The sequence below is a fragment of the Sturnira hondurensis genome, unplaced genomic scaffold (genome assembly GCF_014824575.4).
Source record: "Sturnira hondurensis isolate 20B ecotype Veracruz unplaced genomic scaffold, ASM1482457v3 Scaffold0024905, whole genome shotgun sequence".
NCBI classification, from domain to species: Eukaryota; Metazoa; Chordata; class Mammalia; order Chiroptera; family Phyllostomidae; genus Sturnira; species Sturnira hondurensis.
In genome coordinates, this window is record NW_028097536.1 from 5325 (window position 1) to 26695 (window position 21371).

At 35.9% G+C, this 21371-nt stretch overlaps 1 long non-coding RNA gene across 1 annotated transcript; it reads left to right on the forward strand.

Moving 5' to 3' along the window:
* The first annotated feature begins 17811 nt into the window (after nucleotides 1-17811).
* On the forward strand, nucleotides 17812-21163 carry LOC118982061 (uncharacterized). Its single transcript, XR_005065474.1, has 3 exons — nucleotides 17812-17915; nucleotides 20378-20441; nucleotides 21121-21163. It is a non-coding gene; the product is annotated as an uncharacterized LOC118982061 (long non-coding RNA).
* Nucleotides 21164-21371: the final 208 nt, after the last annotated feature.

Genomic DNA, 21371 nt, shown 5'->3' on the forward strand with positions numbered 1-21371 from the left:
TATTTTTCTTTCTCATTTTTCTCCATTTTCTCCTTCCTTTTCTGCTCTTCCTTTTTCCACTCCTCCTACAATGAATGTGTGCCGCACAGTATATGACATAATCCACAACATTTCTTTATTTAACTAAGAAATGAGCTTGTGTTAAATTCTTGTAGAGTCAGAAGAGAAGCAGGCAAAAGACAGAACCCTTTGATAACAACAGAGTAATGTGGGAGAAGAACAGAGAAGTCCTGAAAATCTCCCAGAAAGGAAAGAAGAGCAGAAGAAAGAATAAATTCCAGACATTAGTGAATTATGCAAGCCAAAAATATGAAATATCAGAAAGGAAGGTTAATGTTCATGTACAAATTTTACAGTAATCTTGGAGATTGCTTAAGCTCCTTAAACTATAATTTTCTTATGTAGAATAGATAAAGTAAGGTAGGACTAGATTAGATGAGAAGGTATATAAATTACATTGCAGATAGAAATATTCAAATATAGCCTTGGTTGGTATAGCTCAATGGATTTAACATGGGCTGTGAACCAAAGGGTCACCAGTTTTATTACTACTCAGGGCACATGCCTGTGTTGTTGACCGGATCCCCAGCCAGGTAGATGGAAGAGGCAACCACACATTAATGTTTCTCTCCCTCTCTTTCTCACTCCTTTTCCCTTTGTATAAAAATAAATAAATAAAATCTTTAAAAATGTTAAAACAAGAAATGTTCATATATAAATTTAAGTGTTATTTTTATATGTTTTATCATAATCTTCATTAGGAAGCACATTCTAATGGACGCATGAACAAAACCCAGAAGGGCTGAATCAAGAACTGGGAGAGGAGATGGCTGGAGTGGGGAGAATGGTGGGGGCAAAATGGATACAACTGTACTTCAACCACAGTCTTTAAAATGTACAAAGAGACAAATTAACTCAAGGTGATGCAGAAAATTGAAACCAAAATATAGTGACAGAACATCTTTAGAAATCATGATCCTGAACCTTTAAACTCTGCTAACCTCAGCCTGATCCCCCCCTGAGACCACGGCGCAAAGATTGCAAGCACCCAGAATATGGCAGCTAGACTTAGTATACCAGGGGACATTTGCTGAGTGGCCTCCAAACCACCACTGGCACTGAATTTGAACCTGTATCAGTCTGGTGAATACAACTATTCCCTACCTGGTGACTCATTGTGACCCTACCTCATGCAACTCAAGTATGAAACCAGAGTCTCATACACTGACTGTATGAGATAAAAGGCAGCCAGCAGGTAGAAATAGGTAGAAGCAGAACTGGGATGCCTTATGACCTTAATGATCTTCCCTTGGTCCCAGTACTGGTAAAAGCCAAGCTTAGTGCAAACACCTAGGCCCAGAAGAATCAGCCACGAACTATGGATTGCTTGTAGCTCTAAAAATGTTTCCAGGACGTAGTCTCAAATAGTGTTTTACATTAGCCTGGGCCAGATTCCCTACCAACAAGTCCAGAAACAACACAACCAGTGGCCAGCTTTGAACAACATTAGAGCAGGATTTAATAAGCTTCACAAGCAGAATATCAAAGGGAGATTTCTGCAGGCATTAAACTTGCACAGGTGAATTCTGCTTCGTGTGGTAAGTACCTGCCCGGCAGTTTGCCCACTGTGGTTGGGGTAGATCCTCACAGTTACCCAGCCTGAGGGTTAACACCAGGAATGAACAAGCCAATAACCATCAACACTGTATTATGACAGGAGAGCCCACATAGCCCACACAAGAAGCATTCTTGTTTAACCAAGCTCAGGTCATTAAGATGACTACACCAATAAACCCACAGGACACCTACATCGTAAGTACACCCTACAAAACTGAAAGTCACAGTAGATCTACCTTGTACATAAAACAAACATGAAAAGGCAGCTAATGTGGAAGAGAAAGAAACAGACCCTACATTAAAGAACAGGAGAAATCTCCTGGAAAAAAGCTAAAGAAGTATAGGCAAGCTATTTAGCAGACACAGAGGTCAACCTAATGGTTATAAGGATGCTTCACAGCATGAAAAAAAGTGGAGACCATAAATATGTAGGAGTCAGAAATGAAGAATACAATAAACAAAATAAAGAATCCACTGGAAAGAATAAACAGTAGGTTGGATCAAGCAGATGATTCAGTCATTGATTTGCAAGATAAGGTTAAAAATACATACCCAGTCATAGAAGCAAGAAGAAAAAAGAATAAAAAAATAAGTTTAAGGGACCTTTGAGATGTCATGAAGCATAAAATATCTACATCCCAAGGGTATTAAAATGAGAAGAAAGAAAAAAGAAATCCAGAACCTATGTGAAGAAATAATGACTGAAAACTTCCCTAACCTGGTGAAGCAAAAAGACACACAAATACAAAAAGCACAGAGAATCTCAGACAAGATGAACCCAAAAGTCCCACACCAAGACACAACATAATTAAAATAGCAAAGGTTCAAGCCGAACAGAGATTCTCAGAAACAGCAACAGAAAAATTGTTATTTACCTTCAAGGGAGCTCCCATAAGACTGTCAACTGATTTCTCAAAAGGAACATTTAAGGATCTTATTATGTTCAAATTACCTCTTTTTCCTGCTGTTTGTCATGTTAAAACTTCTTCGGTTTCTGCTAAAGAACAAATAATATAAAATTCTTATCATCTATAAAAATTTAATATAGGAAACTGAAAATATTTACATTTAAACATGAGGGTTTTACCTTGTTGAGCTGTGAAATCCTTCAGAAAGGTAAAAATAAAATAAAGTTTTCATGAACAATTTTTATTTGCCAATATAAATCAGAAAATGAAAGCATGATAAGTTAAGGTGGACACCATGCTTTATAATATCATCAAAAACACAGGATAATTACTGAAACTTGTATGTTTCACCACTTTGTATAAGCCTGCTGTAGCAGAGACACACAGATAAATACAGTCAAGAAAGAACAGAAAATTAATGAACATAGTACCATAAGAAGAATTTAATTGGTGCTAATTTTCTATATCACTATATACCCTTCATATGACAACAAATAATGTATACTACTCCATCTGATTCTAAAAGAATTATATAAAATAATAATAAATTATAATAACCATAGATATATATTATCTTCATCATTTTTAGAGTCTTTTATGTTTAGGCTTCAAATGAACTATAAGAAATAAATACTTTCCCTAAAGATTTGAAAACCTTTGGGAAGAGACAAAGTATACACATGATGGACTTAATAGGTAATGACAGACCCTAAAAAGTGATGCAAGTATAATTATCTACATGACTATTACAGGCAGATTTACAACTAAGTCTCACAGCTTATCCAGTAGAGGAAGTACTGTAATTACAAAAATATGTCCATTTGCATGTCTGCCCACCTCCCATATTACTATTCTTCCTTATGGGCAGCCTCTTTTCAGTTTACAGCATGGCTCCTAGTCAATGTCTGATCCACAGAAGGTGATCAATAAATGTCAAAATACTGAACGATGTCACCATGGAGGGAACTCAAGACAAATAAAAAGACTGTACAGTTCATGTAAAGAAGGTTTTGGGGGCACAGTGACACAATTTTAAGTAGGAAGTTAGTTTAGGAAGTGCTGGAGTAGTGAAATGTAGACATTCATTCTGCCCTTAAAGGTACATACTGGAAATTTACATCAGAATTGATATATCACAATTAGGTGCATTGGCTAAAGCCCAACAATAAACCTATAGAAAGATAATACAGTGTTTTACTGATCCAAACACGGAAAATTGTCTCAGAATGAACATTATCTTACCTCACTGCTTGAAAGTCTTTCTACAGTCTGTAAAGGAAAAAAATCACAACTGGATTATTGGAGAATGTTATTTTTATATAGTTGAAAATTTTGCCCTGAATAAAAAAAAGTCCTACCTCAGTGGTTATGCTGAGATCTTCCTTCTGTAAAGAAAAACACTCCATTTAGTTTTCTTAGCTAACTCATCTTTCCTATTTACTTTTTATTTTCTTCATGAAGTGATATTCCCTTCACAAATTTAAGAAATATAAAATGTTGTGTATCTTCTGAAGCCTTGAAAGGCAATGTTTTTATGCCTTTTATATTTGGTTACTCTAAGTGGCACATTTTTATTCTACCTGAAAGAAGAACATATTGGATGGGTAACAAAGAGGGAATTATTTTAATATGCATCAAACACTTTTATTGATGACACGTTTATAATTATGATGATTGACTGATATTTCACCCTTTGAGTGCCTTTGGACAGACACATATAGGATTTGGCCCAGTGCCCCAGGGTTAAGAGGTACATGAATTTCATCACTGGATGTGGTATATTTATCTAGGTTGGACATGCATGCCATTGTCCAACCTTGTGCAGTATTACTCTTTTCAGTGTTTGTTTCTTCTTCTTTTGCCCCATACCCATTTGCTTATTTGTTTTTTGTTTTTTTTTGAGGGGACTGGTAGCATTTTACCCAGATTTGTGGCCCTATAAGACACTATTGAAATAGGGAGTGAGTATACATGATTATCTTAAAAGTTTTAAAAATTCTGCATTATTTGTGCATTTAAAATATTGGTGATGTGGTTCTCTTCCTGTGCGAAGATATTTCATGTTTGTTTAGTTATTTAGAAATGTTTTTACCTCCATTGCAAAGGAAAGGGCTGCCAGGCAGGTAAGAATGAGGACCCTCATGGTGCTCAAGGCCTATGAGAGGGAAAAAAGTACTGTGATTGTCAATGTGATGTATTCTCTTAATTATATAGGCTTAGCTCTCTTTAAAAAAAAAACAGAGGTACCGTATGTTAGAAAAATTACTAAGAGAAGTTTTATTTTATAACTAAAGTCAAAATCTTCTATGGCTCCTTAGGCTTACTTACCAACTTTACACTTCAAAGAAAGCCATTCAGAATTTTCAGCTCTCAGCTCTATCCCACCTCATTCTTTTTTATCTCATTTATAGTACATTGTATATTTTTGAAAGGAAAAATTGTAAATAGATAAAGCTTTATTAATTGATTTATTATTCAAAATGAGTAATGTTTATTAGTCATGTGGTCTAGAATCTGGGTTTAAAGCAGGGAACAAAATATTAAGGTTTCAGCCCTGGCTGGTGTACCTCAGTGGATTAAGCACGGGCCTGCAAACCAAAAGATCGTGGGTGGATTCCCCATAAGGGCACATACCTGGGTTGCAGGCCAGTTCCCAGCAGGGGCCATTTCCCAGCAGGGGATGCACGAGAAGCAATTCTACACTGATAAGTAAAATATTAAGGTTTCAGCCCTAATGAATCCTCATATCCCTGAGGAACACACTGATTAAAAATGTACATAGAAGGTCATAGTTTATTTTACTGTTTCTTTATTAAATGAAAGAATTTTATGAATATTTGGTTTAACCATATCTCTTTGTTTCTAATAACTGAGATTGTATTTGAGCATTTTACTTACTTACTCCACTTACCCAGAGGTTTTTATAGGACTGTTGCATTTGTTTATTGTCTATGTGTAGCCACTCCACAGTCTTCATCCCCACATAACTAATGACGTCTCTTTACCTTTGTGCCATATAACCTTAGACGTACACCATGCTTCCGTTTTCTCTGATTTTTTGATGATTTACCAAAGGATCAGGTTCTCTTTTCCAGTCCCCAAGGCAGACTACTTATTTTTGTAGCATAATATAAAATGTATGTTAACACTTTTCACCAAAAGGTGCTAAATGCTTCATTTTGTTCCATCCCTATAATTTCTAGTAAAAAAATAGGTTTATGCACCAATATACTTCAACATACAATCTTTATTCCCAGACTTATAAACTAAATTTCTGCTACAAGGGGCAAGTCAAGGAACATATATTAAAGACTCCTGGGCAGGGACAGCAGACTGGGGATTACTGTTGGAGTGGGGGAGTGGAAGTGGAGGTGGGCAAGGTGAGGGAGCAATGGGGAAAATGTGAGTAAACTGCAACTGAACGACAAACAAAAGAAATAAAGATCTTTGAATTTTTTGAAAAAGTTCCTAATTCATGTGTAAAATATACCTTGCAATATTTAAGGCTGAACTATTTCTCTTTATTAGGCAAATGTGTTTTCTAGATTTTTCCCATGGGTGTTATATAATTCCTCCTAATTTTATTTTGGTTAAGACCTTTGTAAGTTTCCAATTAATTTTTCATAGTCAGGTCTCATATATGTTATTATATTCGAGATCATTATGACTAGGGAAGATCTCATTGCATTTTCTATATTTTATAGTTAACATTTTTATACACTATTTTTAAGCCAAACTTTGTTATTAATACATGGTCGAATGTGTTCTTTCTTTAAATTCTTTTTTGTTTTTCTTTTCAGGTTATTTCTACCTCTTCTAGAATTTTTCTTACAAAGTAAAATCTAGTTTGTTTTTAACTGAATCCTGGTTGTTGTGTCTATTTTACTATATTTTTTACAATATTATAAACTGAACAATAAAGTGGAATGTTGTGTGTCATAAACAACTTCAATGAATATACTCATAAAAGAAATTATTTATAAGCATTTCAAGCAGTGCATGCTCCCCCAAAACTCTCATGATATCCTTATTTAATACAACCTTATTCTTATTCAATGCTACCTTTATAACTACCTGTTGAATAAAGCTTTCCTGATAAATTTTTACAAGACTTTAAATATATTTGATTCTATGGCTGTGATAATTTTAATCGATCTGGAAGATATGTAATTCTTGTTAGATCTTTTAATATAGCCTGTTAACCCTCCCCCACTAAAAATATTAGTAGGGGGGTTACTAATTACTATATTTTCTTTGACTCATAAAGTTTATTTGGCCTTTTAATTTTGACCACATCTTCATATGCACTTCTTCATTTTTTAACCTAATAGTATTATCAGAGAACACTATTGAGAATAATGTCAATACTATTTTATATACCTTCCTTTCGAAGATTATATTTTACAAATATTTTCTTTATATATCACAAACTAGTTGAAATAAACCTAAAGAGAAGTACATCAAATTTATATGTGAAATTCTTATCTTTTTCTGAGGTGGAGGACAAGAGGTAAAGAAGGACCTAAATGAGTAATGGTGTGTCTGCTTTTGTGGCTGTTTATATACTGTATTCAGTGGCATGTTAATTATGTGGTTTAAAATAAAATCAATCCTGGGTTTCAATTCCAAGAAGTCTGCATTAATAGAAAATGATTTCTGCCTGATGTCTTTCCCCAGAAATGCTGGGGAGCATTTTAACAAGGGAGCAATTCACATCTGGCAAAGGAAATCTGTCTAGGAAATGCAATTGTCTAATAACTGAAGACAATCATTGTAGGACAGTGACCCTCTGGCTCAGTCCACAAGTTCAGACTTAATTAGGTCTCTAGACTTGGTGGGTCCTCAAGAGCTCACTTGTAGGGGATGCTGTATGAGCACCGGACATATGCAGGGGCTTACAAAAGCCACAATTGCACACTAACCTGAGCAGCTGTTAGTGTTTTATGCTGCCATGGAGAAAAATGACAATATAACAAGTCCATGGTGGTAGCTTAGTCATGTGAGTCAAATTGCAAAGCTCCCAGGACCACTTAATTTGGGCACAATAAGTTCTTAACTTAAATTCATTATCTTGTGTACAGAAGAATAATCTTTCTTCTGTAATAGAGCATCTCAAAAAAGAAATCTAGATGGCTCGTATAAGCAAAATGCTTGGTAATTCTGTTGTAAAAATTGTGTAAAATATCATGGAGACTTGTTTACCTGATAAATATCAGTTACCTTTTTTCAAGCACTATAATATAAATTATATTATATTTGTCCTTTACAGACTTATCGTGTATGATTGTAACACAAACACCACGAGAGCTTCCCCCTCCATATTTTTGATGAAGGAACTCAGGCACCAATACATTAAATTACTTACAAAATCCATATTATTTGTTAATTTCAAAAATTTCATTTAAAACCAGATCTTCCTGAGTGCATGCATTTGTAGTTGGTTGTATGCAATGCCCTTGTATTAATCCCCTGAGATATTTTTATAAAATTTAACTATCAATGTAGCATTTGGACTTAAACATGAATCATTTGTTATGCCTTGATTGAAGGAATGGGCCCTTTTGCTGAGTGTGAGCAAGGTTGCTAGTCTTCAAGGAGCTTTTATTCTAGTTGAAACTAAAAGTGGAACTGCCTTTCAATCTGGCAATTCTACTTCTGGGATTATACCCTAAAAATTATAAAACACCAATTCAAAAGACTTATGTACCCCAATGTTATAGCAGCACAATTTATAATAGCCAAGTGCTAGAAGTGTCCTAAATTCCATCAGTAAATGAGTGGATCAAAAAACTCTGGTGCATTTACACAATGGAATACTATGCAGCAGAAAGAAAGAAGGAGCTCCTACCCTTCGAATGGATGGAACTGAAGAGCATTATGCTAAGTGAAGTAAGTCAGGTGGTGAAAGACAAATACCACACAATCTCACCTAAAAGTGGAACCTAATCAACAAAACAAACAAGCAAGCAAAATATAACCAGAGACACTGAAACAAAGAACAAACTGACAGTAACCAGAAGGGAGAGGAGAGAGGAATAACGGGGAAAAGATGGGGAACGGTTATCAAAGAATATGTATAAATTACACATAGACAAAACCAAAGGGGCATAGGATTAAGGGTTGGTGTGAGGGTGGTTGGGTTGGGTGAGAATAGTGGAGAAAATGATAAAAAGAAAAAACTGTGAATGTTTTGAGACATAATTAAACATAGATAAAGTATTTGGTTGAAAGAAGCATGGGTGCTTGTACAGCAATACATCACATTTGATAGATTCTGTATTTTAGGAAACATAAAACATACAAAATATGTTACTATTACACATGTTTTTTGCAGTCATATTATGGATGGCTTGAATTTCAGAATGCATTGTGACATAATTCACTGAAAATTATACTTTAAGAGATTTGAAAAATGCATTAAAAGTTTTTGGATTATACTTTTTTAATGAAAATATCTCAGGCAACAGAGTAAGAGAGATTATTATAATATGTTACTATAGTAGTTTAGGGTAAACATCATGATGACCTCAACTATGGAAATGGTATGGAACATCTTAGAGAAGGGAAGGAAAACTTATTATTAAAATAAGAGAAATGAGAGAAATCTGGGAATTGAATGAATAGAATATGCCAGGTTAGCTGAAAATTTATCCATGTCATAAGCCAAGTTGGAAACCAAGTTGAAATTAGAAAAGAAATACTCGGTTAAGTCTTCTATGTGGTAAGTTTGAAGGTGTCTAAGTTGTGTTGTTATTAAATATAATGCTGAATGGCATCGTATGTACAACTGTAGGGATGATTTTTTCTGATAAAGAAACAAATAAACTTTCCCAGGGAAGAAGTGGCAAGTGAAAAAGAGAAATTGTCTAAGAAAAAGCTCAAGTCTACCCTGTTATTCAGAGTCTGGTATAGCAAAAGGAAATAGGAAATGCTACATAGGTGTGGAATAAGGTGGAAACAGGAGAGATTTTTGGACATATGGAATCATTATCACTGTAACCATTGAAATACACTCCACGTGGTTAAGAAGTAAGTTATGTCTAAGGAATTAGACATTAAAAAGCAACACTACTCTTAGATATTTTAGAACGAGAACTAAGGGTACCTATGGAATGTTATCTATGACTATAGGAATAACCAGAATCATATGAAAGTAATTTTAGGACAGAGATTCTTAGCTTAACATAAAGGGGCCAATGGTGAGAAATGGCTGAAATATACCAAAGGGGCAAAGATTAAATTGATAAAGGAAGATCCAATAGGATAAGAGTTGCAACCAAAAGAAATAGACCTATACAGAATGTACCAGTTTCTCTGAGAATAAAGAAAGGGAAAGAAGATGAGTAAATATAATACATACTTTGAAATACAGGTGAAAAATGAAAACAATGGTTCTACTTTTCCAGTTAGGTGCAGGATGGAGTTTTCAACTGTCAGTGAGGGAAGTGGGTATGACTTTAGGAACATATTAGGTTAATATGAAAATCAAAATGAATACAAATATCCACAGCATTAATGCCCAGATGAAAGTAGAAATCAGCTTGTTTTCGTTACCTAAGTAGATTTATGCCAAGATGGTTGTAGTATAATATCAGTAGATCAAGAAAATTATTAAGGTGGGGACAGGGAATAGAATGTGTTTGTGCTACATGACTAATCATAAAGTGCTGGCTGTTCAAGAGAAGAGGAGGTGGCAGCAGTTCAGTAGTAAAGTCAAACCCCCAGAAGGGCTTCAATAAATAGAGATAAAGAAAAAGGCAAAGAAACAGGTCTAGTAAGAGTGAGCAATATTAAGTACACATTAGAACTTCTTTTACCAGATGGGAACTGGAGCATAAAAAGAAGAGACTTTCTGAATAATGACTAGATATAAAGAATAATCACACATGCAGTACTGTATATTGAAGACAGGTGGACAAGGAGATTGTTAAGATAGTGAAATGTATTCCATATTAAGCATCTATGTTTTTCAGACATTTTACTAGTTGCCAATAATGCAACAGTAAACAAAAATGCAAAATTCTTGTACCTAAAGAGATAAAAAGCCTTTAGGATTAACTAACATGAAACCTACTTATTATGAAATGTAAAATAGAGTTTAATGAAGCTATAAAAATGTGCAATAGGCACAAATGAAATACCTAGTTTATTTCAGCTGATGGAAGAGAGGCAAAGAGGAATTACATGAACACATGATCCTGAGCAGGCTTATGAAGCCAAATGAAGGGTTTGACCTGAGAAGGGGAATTATAGGCTAAAGAAAAAAAAGAAAGAATAGGGTCTTGGATATTAGAAACAAGTAACTGCATCTAAATCAAGTAGTGAAAGGTGAAAGATTTATACAATCTGAAGAGAAACCAGAGTATAATTTCAGGGGAAAAGGGGAAAGATTCACAAGAACAAGTATAAAGGACACATGGACAAAAACTAAGGCCATGTATCATTGGCAAATATGTTTTCCCAAACAGTTGGTTCTCTTTTTATTTTAATATTGTTTTCTTTAGCCATGTAGAAGCTTGTAGTTTTGATGAGATACCATTTGTTTATTCTTTCCTTTATATCCCTTGTTCTAGGGGACATATCAGTAAAAGTATTGCTGCGTGGAATATCTGAGATTTTCCTGCCAATGTTCTCCTCTAGGACTTGAATGGTTTCACAGCTTATATTTAAGTCTTTTATCCACCTGGAATTAATTTTGGTATATGGTATAAGTTGGTGCTCGAGTTTCACTTTTTTGCATTTTGCATGTAGCTGTCCAGTTCTCCCAACATAATTTGTTGAAGAGGCTATTTTGACTCCATTTTATCTTATTGCCCCCTTTGTCAAATATTAATTGACTGTAGAGAATTGGGTTTATTTCTGGGCTCTCTGTTCTGTTCCATTGGTCTATGTGCCTGTTTTTGTGCCAGTACCAGGCTGTTTTGATTACAGTGGCCTTGTAATACAGTTTGATATCAGGTATTGTGATCCCTCCTGCTTTGTTCTTCTTTCTCAAAATCGCAGCTGCTATTTGGGGTCATTTATGGTTCCATATAAATTTTTGAAGTGTTTTTTCTATGTCTGTGAAATATGGCATTGGTACTTTAATAGGTATTGCATTGAATCTGTAAATTGCTTTGGGTAGTATGGACATTTTGAGGATGTTAATTCTTCCAATCCATGAACACGGTATATGTTTCCATTTATTTGTGTCTTCCTTGATTTCTTTCTTCAGTGTTGTGTAGTTTTCTGCATAGAGGTCTTTAACCTCCTTGGTTAGATTTATTACTCCCAGATATTTTATTTTTGTTTTTGCTATATTGAGTGGGATTTTTTTTTCTTGATTTCTGCTTCTGCTGTTTCATTGTTAGGATACAAAAATGCTTTTGAGGGCCAGGCCGGCGGCAGCCATTGGCTGGCGAGTAAAGACCTCCGAGCAATGGCTGCCGCAGCAGTCAGAGCCCAGAGGCTTCCTTCCATCTGTGCCCAGGAACAGGGGCGTCTGAGCCCAGCAACAGGGGCATCTGCCACGGAGAACTCATCGGGAGCCCGGCAACCCTGAGTAAAGTCAAGGGCAGTGGCGGTGGTGGGACAGCAGCCTTTGGCTGGTGCGTAAAGACCTCGGAGCTGCTGCTGCTGCAGATTCCAGGGCCCAGAGGCTTCTGTCTACGGCCAGCATCAAGGCCTCTGTCACAGAGGACTCATCCAGAGCCCAGCACCTGTGAGTAAAGACAAAAGCAGCAGCAGCAGGGCCGGCTGCCCTCCGCCAAAACGCCTTGGAGCCGCCACTGCGGCCTCCTTAGGTATGTACAGGCTTCCGTCTGCTGCCAGTGCCATGGAGGACTCATAGGGAGCCCAGAACCCAGTGGAGCATTGGGCCGGCTGCGGAGTCCTTGGAAGAGCTGGCTCCCTCCCTCACCATCTAGGCAGGGCTGGGTGGCAGAGACCTGTCTGCCTAGGTGTGCAGGGAGGGTGGCAAGGACAGGGGGCCATGTTCAGTTGCGACCTCTATGGTGGCCAGCCCACCAGCCCGCCAGCCCAGGAAATTTGAGAGGAGCATTGTCCTAACCGGTCAGGTTAGGGATTGGGCTGGGCTGAGAGGCACGCTTTCTGGAGAAGTTTTTACTGGAAAGTGGACTGAGGTGTTCTCCTGTGAAGGCAGCTTGACTTGCTTCTCACCCAGCCAGAGGACTGAGAAGGACCAGTACCAGATCCCGTGGGACCCAGGCAGCCTGTCAGGTGGGCGGGCACCCGCGCCCTAGTCTGTTATTCTGGCTGGCGGGGGGTGTGCACCTGGGCCTACAACCCAGCCCACAGAGGGGTCCAGCCGAAACCTGAAAACCCAGATTGGACAATTTGAAACCAACAAGGAAGGAGTTTATTTTTTTTTGAACTGTTTTTTGAACTTTTTTCAGTAATCGTATATTTTTTTAAATTATATTGTTGCTGTATCTTTCAGTACTCTGTTCCTTTCATTTCTTTTTTCCTGTTTTAGTCCTTCTTCCTTTCACCCCAAAATTATTGCTTTTTCCTCACTTCTCTTGCCCTTTTTTGTGGGTTTGTTTGACTGTTTGTTGCTTTCTATAACACTGTAAATACTTCACAACACATCTCTCAGGTCTTAGTCCACTTTACAGGTTCCCGAATTCTAGTACTATAGTGATTAACTCTACTTGCTCACATGCTATGTACATCTATTTACTATTCTTTACTCTCACCTTACCTAAAAATCTGACCTCCCTCAACCCCACTGCTTTCTAGATACAACTCACAGGCTTTCCCTCCCCAACAGGAGACTTATCTTTAGTCTATCCTTTCTTAAAAGTGGCAAATTGGGTTGAACATTACAGTTAACACTATATAGAGCCGAAAGATCTTCTATCTCTTCTCTACCGGCTGTGACTGTAAATATCATAAAGTACTCTCCTGCTGTCATAAACCATTTTGCTTCCCCCTCCAGCTGATCACACACACACAAAGAAAGGAGTAGGTGGAAGCGGAGAACATCAAGATACCTGCAGGAGACTGCACCACTGAATTTCACAGGAATTCCACCACAGAAGTTCACACCATAAACCTAGGGAGTCAGAACAGATCAATTTAAGAAGCTGAAGCTAACAAGAAGAGTCTCACAAGCAATGGGAAGACAAAGAAACAATAGCCAAATGAAAGAAAAGGTCAAAGTCTCAGAAATAATGTCAGATGAAAGAGAGGCAAGTCAGCTATCAGATATTGATTCAAAGCACTAGTTATCAGGAAATTCAAAGAACTCACAATGAGCTACCAGAAACTAGAGGGGAGCTACCAGAAACTACAGGGGAGCTACAATGAGCTCTCCGCAAAATATATCAACATGAAAAAGGAAATAGAAACTATCAGCAAAGGCCAAAAGGAAATGAAGAATACAATTTCGGAACTGAAGAACACAGTAGAAGGAATGAAAAGCAGGATCGATGAGGCAGAAGATCATATCAGCGAGTTGGAGGACACAGTAGAAAGAATCTCCCAGAAAGAGCAAGAAAGGGAAAAAAGGCTCAAAAAGAATGAAGATGGACTAAGAGAAATGCAAGATAATACGAAACGTAATAATATCTGAATAATAGGAATACCCGAAGAAGAAGAAGAAGAACAAGGGTTAGAAAACTTATTTGAAAGAGTAATGATGGAAAATTTTCCTAATTTGATGAGAGAAAAAGTTACACGAATCCAGGAATCACAGAGAGTCCCATTCAAGAGGAACCCAAAGAGGCCCACTTCAAGACACATCATCATTAAAATGGCAAAATTCCAAGACAAACCGAGAATCTTAAAGGCAGCAAGGGAGAAAAAGAAAGTAACATACAAGGGAGCCCCAATAAGGTTAGCTACTGACTTCTCAATGGAAACACTCCAAGCAAGAGGAGAATGGCAAGAAATATTTCAAGTAATGAGAACCAGGGGCCTACAACCAAGGCTACTTTACCCAGCAAGACTCTCAATCAAGATAGAAGGCCAAATAAAGAGCTTCCAAGACAAAGGAAGTCTAAAAGAATATGCCTCCACCAAACCACCTCTACAAGAAATACTAAAAGGGCTGCTTTAAGGAAAGGAAGGAAAAGAGAGAGACAGAGAAGAACTGTGGTACAAAAATGGCAATGAATAAGTGCCTATCAATAATAACCTTAAATGTAAATGGATTAAATGCTCCAATCAAAGGACATAGAATAGCTGAATGGATAAGAAAGCATGGCCCACACATATGCTGCCTACAGGAGACCCACATCAGGACAAAAGACCATCACAGAATAAAAGTGAAATGCTGGAAACACATTTTCCAAGCAAATGGACAAGAAAAAAAAACCGGGGTAGCAATTCTAATATCAGACAAAATAGACTTCCAAAAAAGGGCCATAAAGAGAGACCCAAAAGTCACTTCATAATACTCAAGGGAAGAATCCACCAAAAACACATTAACATCCTAAACATATATGCACCCAACATAGGAGCACCCAAATATATAAGAAAAATCCTACACTTCAAGAAAGATATTGACAGCAACACAATTATAGTAGGGGATTTTAACACCCCACTGTCAAAAATGGACAGATCTTCCAAACAAAATATCAACAAAGATATGGCTGCCCTAAACAACACCCTAGATGAAATGGACTTAACTGATATATAGAGAGCCCTTCATTCCAAAGAAGCTAAATACACATTCTTTTCAAATGCACATGGAACATTTTCAAATATAGACCACATGATAGGACACAAAACAAGCCTCAACAAATTCAAGAAAATTGAAATCATACCAAGCCTTCTCTCTGACCACAAGGGACTGAAATTAGAAACCAACGCCACAGGAAAAAAGCCAAAACACCCAAAATCATGGAGACTGAATGGTGTGCTATTAAACAACGAATGGGTCAAGATTGAAATTAGGGAAGAAATCAAAAAGTTTCTGGAAACAAATGAAAATGAACTCACAACAACCCAAAACTTATGGGACACAGCCAAGGCAGTCCTGAGAGGGAAGTTCATAGCAATACAGGCTTACCTAAAGAAAATAGAAACATTTCAAACAAACAACCTAAGCCGACGCCTCCAAGAGCTCAAAGAACAACAACAAAGACAGCCCAGAGCAAGTACAAGGGAGGAAATAACCAAGATCAGAGCAGAATTAAATGACATAGAGACTAAAAGCACAATTCTAAGGATCAATGAATCCAAGAGTCGGTTTTTTGAAAAGATAAACAAAATAGAGAAGCCTTTAAGTAGGCTCATTAAGAAAAGAAGAGAGAGGACCCAAATAAACACAATCAGAAATGAAAGAGGAGAGATTACAACTGATACCACAGAAATAGAAGGGATTGTAAGGAATTACTATGAAGAATTGTATGCCAAGAAATTTGAAAACCTAGGTGAAATGNTGTAGGTTTACATTCTGTATCTTCTCATTTGTCTATTTTTATTACCTAGGCAGGCTTCTTTCCCCTTTTCTTTTATGATGTCACTGCTTGGTAGAGCCTTTGAATCACTAGTTCACATATTGTTCAGTTGGCTGTGCATACGTTCGACCTGTTAGAATACTGCCTTTTAATACAGCTTGAGAGAAATTACCAGAGAAATAAATGAATGAAGAAAGAAGGTGCAGTAAGTAAGTAATGAAGAGAGGAATCAAGAGAAAAGAAAGAAGTAATTCATTTGACATTTTCAAAATGGTTAAAGAAGGATTTACCTTTAAATTATTAAACTGATTTCAATACTTATTGAACCTTGTATAACTTTTTTGCATTAAAAATATAGACTAGATTTGTTTTACACTGAGAATCAACTATATATGTAAAAGGCATAGAAATTGATTTAAAATTAGAATAATTAAACTGAATTGGACTTTAATGGCCTTACTAAAACATTTATAATGTTTTGTTTTCCATTCAGAGAATAACAATAATTTCCAATGCATTACGAAAACATAGTGTCGAAGATAAACTTAATAAATACTTTCTTAAAACATCTGCTACAAAATTATAGCTTAAGTTCTATTTATAGGGTCAGGCCTATGGGCACATAATATAATTATGAGTTAACTATGTAGTTTCTGAAAATTTATGCTCAACAAAGAATCACCTGGAGAGAGTCATAACATTAGATTCCAGCTGCATCTCCTAGATTCTGACACAAATGCCTGGAAAAAGAGCCTATGAACTTGCATTTCCAACAAGATCCCTGATGATGCTGACTCTGATGGTCACATGTACTACATTTTTAGTAACAATAGATGGACATCAAATATACCCAAACTTTAAAAGTGGTATTTTGGCGGTATATTTAGTTTCGAATATATTACATTATCCAACCAGTAGCAAAGAGGTGAATTTTATACAAATTTGCCTAGGGACTAAGTGAACAATAATTGTTCCTCCTATTTACTTAACACATGGCTTCCAGGGAGGAACACGAACCTCTAAGGACTCAAAGGAACTAAAATTGATACCCAAACATATACATCAAGTTCCTATGTGACACATAGAATACTGAGCTTCTGTGGTCATTGGACTTTAAAAATAAGAACTGTTTTATTGTATTCTAATGAAGTACTGTATTTTGTCAAACATTTAAATATACTTTAAAGCTTAAAATACAGCTCTGGCTTGTTGTGGTGCCTCAGTGGATTGAATGCCAGTCTGCAAACCAAAGGGTCGCTAGTTCAATTCCCTGTCAGGGCACATGTCTGGGTTTTAGGCCAGATCTCCAACAGGGGCCATGTGAGACGCAACTACACATTAATGTTTCTCTCATTTGCTGTCTCCTTCCCTATTCCTCTCTCTAAAAATGATTAAATAAATATAATCTCTTTTCAAAAATATTTAAAATACACTAAATTCAATAGAATAAGGATTCATTGTAATAATTTTAGGAGACACATTTGAATTAAATGGCTTCAAGTTTATTATGCCATTTGTCACCCTATATTAGAGACCCAGTAAAATTTTAATAAGATGGCATCATTTTGGGCATAGAATTTTCCACCTTGGACATGCATATGTTTAAATAGGGCAGATAGTGTTCTACAGAAACACTTCTACCATTCAAGTCATCTCTGTGCTTACTTTAGCATACCTTTCTCTGTCTTATTCATCCATACCTAGACAAACACTGGGATTAAAATGTGATGGGTGAAATATTTTCCTGGTGGCTCTGCTTCACAATCATCTATTGTAAAGTTTAAGTTCATTCTTTGTACCTGCCAAGACAGATATTGGGCATTATTTTTAGTTCAATAATATGATCTCATAACTGACATAATTTAGAAAAACAAATGCAGGATTTCAGTGTATATAAATACATCAGTCTTCCAGAAAAGGACATCACAAGAAAGGGCTTCGCCATTTCAGCTTCTTGAACTTGTGCGTCTCCTCTTGAGTAAAGGTAATATATTCATTGACAACCTGATATGATGTCTTATTCTAATTTTTGTTTGCTAGAATGACTTGTAAATTATTTCTAAATGTATAAAATTTATTGAGAAATTTTTCTACAGAAACAAAGAAACAGCAATCGTTTGTCAGGATCTGAAGGCGAGGACAGGGTCCCAATGCCTGTGCATTGACAGCGACGCTGCACCAAATGAGTGATGAGGAGCAAGGGGGAGCTCTGCTCAGGGGTCTCTGCTGTGACAGAACCGACACATCTTTATGTTTTCTTGACTAAATACAAAATATCTCCTATTTGATCATGTGCTTTACTTTGAAGTTAAGTTTCATGGTTATATTTTATAAGAAAATTATCGTTAGAATAGCATAAGCTCTCCTTTTGCAAATGTGGATATTACTCTAAAGGTTTAATTAAGCTTCATCAAAGTTACTGCAGTACCACCACTAACTCATTTTATTTACCTTTTCTTCATCTTTTCTATCAGTAAAATACTTTCTGACTGTCTGCATTATTAGCCGTGTGTAACTGATTATTATTATTAATGTATTTTATTTAATTTATATTCATTTCATTTGTGATTTGGTTAAAAACAAGTTTGTATACTATGTCAAATTTCCTTGTTGTCTTCTTCAGATAACATTCTTTTAAAGATCTTAAAATTTCCATCTGGATTTCTGTTTATTGGTAGAAGGCCAGTTTCTGTGGATTATCCTTAATCCTCTACTTTCAATCAAATTTGAGGTATGAATAATGCTAAAAGCAGCATCTTTATTTGTATCATAACAGAAGTGAATGTTTGGTATATAGCAGGAATAAAACCTTATTCAATAAATATATATATTTTTAATTTTTCCAGTGACACAGTCCTGAATTTCTACAAATGCAGCAATATCAGCAGGTCAGGGATAAGAAAAATAACATCAGTCACAAATTCTGTTTCATATGTTAGAGATTTAAATTATTAGGCAGAAGAAAAGTTACCCTATCATCAGAAAAAAAGTCATTCTATTTTACTCTCAAAACTGATGCCAAAAGTGATGAAGAAGAAAACAACTTCATCAATTTTTTTACCTTTATAGTTCACAAAGTGTTTTCATTTAGAAATCTATAACTGAGAAATAAATAGTTTGCTATATTTCTTATACAACGTCAACAGAACTGAGTTCATTTGTATCAACTGAATTAAAAAAATGTATCAATGAGTTCCAGAGTAGGTTAATTTCACTGATAAAGATAATTTGGAGATTAAATCAATCTCTCAAAGTATCTTCATATATTTTCCCTGAAACTTCTTTATAATTTAATTGTATTTTATTCATTATCTTTCATGTTCTAATACTAGGGTTATACCAACTCTACAATTCTCAAGTCAGGAACTTGACTGGTTCTCTATCTGTATTACAAAAAGAGTCCCTGCTACTTATAATTCTAACTTCTGAATATTTCTTCAAACTCTGCCTTAACTAACACCCCATATGTCCTAGGTAAAGTCCCTATAATTTCAGAGCAACCTAAATGGTTAGCCTGTCTTTGTTTTTGCTCTTCTTACCTGGTGAATGAGTTCATTTTCTACATACTATCTTCACTCTCAGTTTTATTTATTTGCAACTTTCTCAAACGGTGTCTTATCTATTCTATTGGTTGGCCAAATAGTTCATTTAGTATTTTCTGTTAAAAAAGGATAGCTTTTTTTCTGCTTTCACCAGTAAGTTTATTCATTTGGATATTTTGAGTATGTAGGATGTCTCCTGACTCTAGTGGGTAGAGGACAGGGTTGCTGCTAAACATCCTCCAATGCATCCCCACAACAAAGGAGTATTTGGCCAAAATGTCAATAGAACCAAGAAACTTTGCCAATCACTTTTGACAAGTTCAATCTGTCACAGAACCTCCTTTATACACTGCACAAATCTTCGGTGTTTCAGTTGTATTCTTATCTTCTTGAAATAATAAACCATAATATGCTGAAAATGTTGTTTTTCTTCCATCTTCACTATTAAAATGGCTCTACAAAAATTCACCAATTTTGATAACTTTTTTAAAAAAACATTCTGATGTGACAACTGTCACAACACAATCTAACAAAATTCTTTCAAATGAAGTAAAAGACAACTAAGCACTACTAAAGCCATGGTATGGAAAAAAACTCAACAAATTCTCTTACCAACCCAGTATATAATCTTACACAAGCTTTGCCTTTTCTCTTTACTTTATTATTCCTTTCCTGTCTTGGTCAGTTTCAGATGTCCATTTTGTCTGCCTTCATGATACTTTAGTACCTGTATACCACAGCAATGTCCCCTACTTGTCTCTAAGGTCCGTGATGTAATGCAACGGGTTTGAATACTCTGTACCTCCAGCCAGGTTCACAAAGCTGCAGATCACAGTTTGATCAATAGATGATTTGAAAGCACAGGAATGACTGTATTACTGATTTGTCCCATGTGTTTTCACAGGACTCAGCCAAATATGAAGATCCTTGCCTTGGCCTTTATCATGGCTCTCATGTTCGCCGTGATTGTAAGTATAGCAGAAGAAATTTGAGAATATGTTTTCAGTAATTATTCAGAGAATGTTTCTATTTCCTTGAAGTAAGAACCATGTTTCCATTGCCCAAACATGGCTTTGTCAATTCTAGTGTTTTGAATGAGCAATTTATTTGAATTACCTTACATCAGTACTTTAAGGACTTGGGACAATTCTTAGGTGCCCACAGAGAGTCACTAGTGCAAGTGACTAGAACTGCACACAGAGAAGTGCACGTGAGAAGAAATGAAAATCCAAGAACAGAGAAAACATAATCATAACACCTGTATAATCTATATTTCAAGAGCCATAGAATTTCAGACACTTAAAACACACCAACCTAGAAAACACTGATCTTGAACTAACCCAAATTTTAACTTTTCCATTTCAGTCTCCTTGTCACAGGGATAGATTTTTTCTAATCACAGACAAAAGAAACTACCACTCAAGGGAAATGGTATGAGAATGTAGCAAATACAAAATAGCCAAAGCCTAGGTCCTGGTTTAGGTTAGAGATGTCACTAATCATAGAACAATTGGCTTAGGGTTTCAGTTACCTAAGACTTTGCCTCCATTTGTTTAATCATAATTGTGGCAACTAAGTGACTTTTGACACTCAATCTAAAATTATGAAACTGAGATGTTCACTCTTGTCTTCTTTTTCTTTTTTAAGGGAGCTTTTTCTTCTTCTTCTTCAGAGGAGGTAAGACATTTTCATTTTCTAGAAAACTTGATAATTAAACATGGAAAACAATTTTAATTGTTCTTTATTTTAACAGAGTGATCATCTCTATATAAAGAAATACAATGAATTCCCAAGGAGAATAAGTATTCCCTATCTGTGATATAATGAAATACATCTTCTTCTTTGTGTATTTATTCTATTACAAGAATCAAAGCTTATCTCAGACACATGATTCTTGA